This window comes from Artemia sp. Qi Xiang Cuo, chromosome 16 (genome assembly GCF_049724085.1).
Source record: "Artemia sp. Qi Xiang Cuo chromosome 16, ASM4972408v1, whole genome shotgun sequence".
NCBI lineage: Eukaryota > Metazoa > Arthropoda > Branchiopoda > Anostraca > Artemiidae > Artemia > Artemia sp. Qi Xiang Cuo.
In genome coordinates this window covers 47,008,207-47,012,481 of record NC_142809.1, presented here as the reverse complement: position 1 = coordinate 47,012,481, position 4,275 = coordinate 47,008,207, and positions in this window count along the sequence as shown.

The window sequence follows — 4,275 nt, the reverse complement described above, 5'->3', positions numbered from 1 at the left end:
CTCTGTACTGCCACGTTTATACAATTTAAGCAATTGTATATTATAATTATAAATACAGATAAATTGTAGTTACTGAGGCAAACCCTGTTGTATTCTGTTTCCTGAGCTACCCAGTTGTGATTTATCAGCATTTTAAATAGTCTAATTAACAATATTGATGAAATAAAAATGACCACTAAATTCCAGGACTTCTAAGCCTGATATCAACATTGAGAGGACAAATCGAAGAATTGACCCAACAAATAGAAAAAAAAGCATCAGAAAACAAAATATTGAAATCAGAACTGAAAAAATATCAGCATCAAGAGGTTAGTATTCTTCTTCCCAAATTAAATCTGTTGCTTGCCTGCTGTCTTTGATACTAGTAGGAGCTCTTTTGTTTATTTTTTATTATTTTTTTTAATTATAAATTATATAATTTGGAGTGACTATTGTACGAGGGGAAGCCTACTTGTCGACACGTGGTGTAAATCTAGGAGCACCACGTGTGCCGCACGGTTTTGAACTTTTCGTACAGCCCCCAAAACGCTAGAGAGACAGAGACCCCTCACTCCTCTCAGTCTTCTCTGAATATTTTTATTTTACGTCAATTTTTTATATTGTCCGTTTTAAGGCTGTCCGTTTTGGCTTTATATAATATATGTCATGTTGTCTAAGGCTGAACTGCTTCTTTTCTATTGGTTTTGGCTGCTCTTTTTTATATATTTAGTTTTTTTTTCCTTTGGAGATTAATTTCATATTATAATTTAATAAAAAACTAATATAAGTAAAATTATAAAATGAATATAAAAGGAGTAAATTTAACAAATTGAAAAATACATTAAATCTTCACATGAGAACACTTCAATTACAATGAAACAAAAAACATTAATGGTTTATTCGATATGAAGAAATATTAAATGCCATCTATTTTCTTGTAATAAATGAAAAGCTCATCCGTTCTAAATGAAATTAAATGAAATGATATGCAGACTGAAGGAGCTCCAGGAAGATGTTGAGATTTTCATCCTAGTTCGTCACTTTTAATCCAAGCAAAATGTTAGGATACTTAGTATCAATTATTGAGTGTAATCTTTGATTTCCAAATACTCACAAAAATTGACCAAATTTAAGAAAATCGCAACAATAAGTCACCTGTAGTCAAAATACTCACTCTTCTTAGATTCACACACAGGCTCAAATCTTCTGCTCTGGTAATTTCCATGGAAATCTCCAAAGAGATTCTTTTTAAAATATAATTCAATCAGCTTTATTTTTCTTTAGACATTTTTGATTTTATTAATATCTTTGAAAAAAGTTTTATAATATTCCATTTGTTAAATGTGTTTTTTTTGTGTTTATTTTTTGGCACTCATGTCTGTGTCTATTGAATCTTTTAAAACTTTGTAGAGACTTAAAAACCATTAAACATCTATTACCCTGAAGTCATAAAACAGCCCTCAGTGCACGGGTTATAAGTTATGCCCTGGGGACATATAAGGTTCTTATAGGAGTTTTCGTAGAAACTTAAAAAATATAATTCGATAGGAAATACAATGCGCTAGTGCCCTTTTTAATAGACGAGTGTTTGGAGAGGTAATAGTCCCCCCCCCCTCCCACGCCCAGGCTTCACCCACAAACTTACTAAACCAAAGGGGAGAGATAAATAATTTTAAGAGGTTTTTATGTCACTATTTGAAATCTTAATTTTTTTTGTTTTCTAAAAACAAAACTTCAGGTAACTTTATATCTGTTCTACTGTGTTTTTTTATAATGTTTTTATTGATATCATTGAAATCTAAGATTGAAAAAAAGCTAATTATATTTTAAATTATTTTATAGTACCCATTTTAATATTAGATATTGATAAACGATGTTTTTTGTTGTTGTTGTTGTTGTTTATAAAAGTGCACTTCGTATCGAAGCTGTCGTGGGAACTTCGAAAAGAACTAATTCGATGGGAGAGGGCTGATGCCTTTTTTAATTGTCGAAAGCTAATAGAGGGGAACTAATCCCTCGTCCAGTACCAACCACCCAATTGCCCCGTATTTTTAAAAACATAATTTTTCCTTTAAATATTAAATAAAAATTCAAAATTGTAATTCTAAGTACCAATAAAACAACTCAGCAGTACATTAATAAAGACGGAGGGTATGTTCGTTTTTGGGGCTGATTCTGCTTTTAATATGTAAACAAATCAAAATATAGTAAAGTGTATCCAATCTATCAATCAAATTAAACAGATTTTTTTTCGAATGGTATCAAGTTTTCAATTTCATGTCAACTAGAGGAATTATGAAACTAAATTAAACAGAACTTTTTGTGTCCAGATTTTTATAAGGGTGTTGTTGCAAATTGCTGGAATATTTCCCCCAGAATACAAATATCAAGCCAAACTATAAAGTCTTAAAAAAAGAAAAAATAAAAGTATTATTTTCTTTTTCCCTGAAAAGACTATTCCAATACAAAACAAACAGAAGTTAATTTAAAAAAAAATTCAACAAAATAATTTTTTCAAATAAAATTAAAGATATACATTAAATAAAAAATGAGCAAAAATAAAATCAAATAATCTATAAAGCATGAAACTACCACAAATCAGCATCGATAAATAAAGGAAACCCAAAACGAACAGAAATTACAATAAAGAACCGAGTCAAACTCAAAACGAACGGAAATTATCATTAGTTGGGCGCAAAATTACTAAGAAAAAAGTAAAATAAATTAGCTGAAAGGAATAAATAATTGACTGAATTAGAACCAGATTTGCTGACTTCAGCTCGTAATGGTAAAATTCTGTTCAATGTGTTTCTCTGAAGAAATCAATATAAGAACAATGGCATTGTCCTATTTAATTTACAAATAAACATTCTTTACAAATATAATGATTGATACACTAACAGTTGCGCCCCATCTTCCCCCCTGGGACTATATAGAGCCTTAGACTACACACAGAACTACATGAGACGCCTAATAATTTACTCCTCCCTATATTATGCTGACCGTTTGAAAGTTATTTTTGTGTAAATTTTTTTTTCGACTTAGTGTACATAAAACCTAACGTCTAAAAAAACACCATGATATCCTGTTGGTCACTTAATACCATCTGTAAAAGAATACGTTCACTTACGATCTGTATTAACTTATCACTTTGTATTATAGTGAGTACTTTTCACTTTTAGACGAATTGATTATTTCTTCTGTCTGCTTTGTATAAGCTGGCATGTATAAGTTGTAGTATGTTCATTCAGTAGAACTTATAAATACCATTGTTTTAGCTTTGTTCTATTTTAGCTTTAATCTCATCAAATCTAGCTTTTTCTTGACGATAGTGGTGCATTGGCGTCATTTTTTGTACAGAAGACTTATTTAAAACATGCTTTAGTTTAGTAGCAATGGCTTTGCTTTTGTTACTTTGGTGACTTTGGTGACTCTGCGACTTTGGTAACAGAAGTTTCAATTCGGCATAGAACATTTAACTTTTTAATATGCGTAATATTTCAATCGCCGATCCATTTCTAATTATAATTTCTCCTAAAATATTAAATTCAAAGAAGCAAAAAAACTTAAAACACAATTTTTTTTTTTATTATTTTGAAAATACTAATCTATTTTATTAATTTCACAGAAGAGTTACTACAAAAATTTTAAATAAAAATAAAAAAAAATAACTATTAAATTTACACACATGACACTATTGCCAGGAATGCAAGGAAAGAGATAAATTAAAATTTCGTTTCATTCACAAAGATGTGCTCTGTTTATTATATTAAATTAAAAAAGTTTTTTAAAATTAAAGTACGGAGCGAAAATAAAACTATTAAACACAAAATTTTTTTATTGTGTTAAAAAACAAAGTTTTTTTAAAGTAAAAATTTATAGTAAAGAGCAAGGCGGTGAGGTTGGGACATGCCCTATCATATTAGGACTTCGTTCTGTTCATTTAAATAGAAACGGTATATAATAAAATACATAAAAAAAAACTTGTATTGTATTTTATGTCCGATCATTTTGGATTGAATGCAGATTTGATTTTGTATCAAAGGCAGTGAATAAGTAAACAAATTTTGAATCAAAATTTTAATATCCTTTTTATAAATTGTTGTTTCATTTTAATCAGATTTTAATGCCGATTTCAAATATATTAGTTTCCTGAAGTTTAGTCACACCCATAAAAAGTTAAGCGCTTGAGAAAATTTGCCTGATTTTCGAAAAAAGGTGTCAACACCCCCTAACATTAAAAGAAATTTAATGAAAATCACACAATCAGATTCGGCCTATCAGAGAAACCTACTA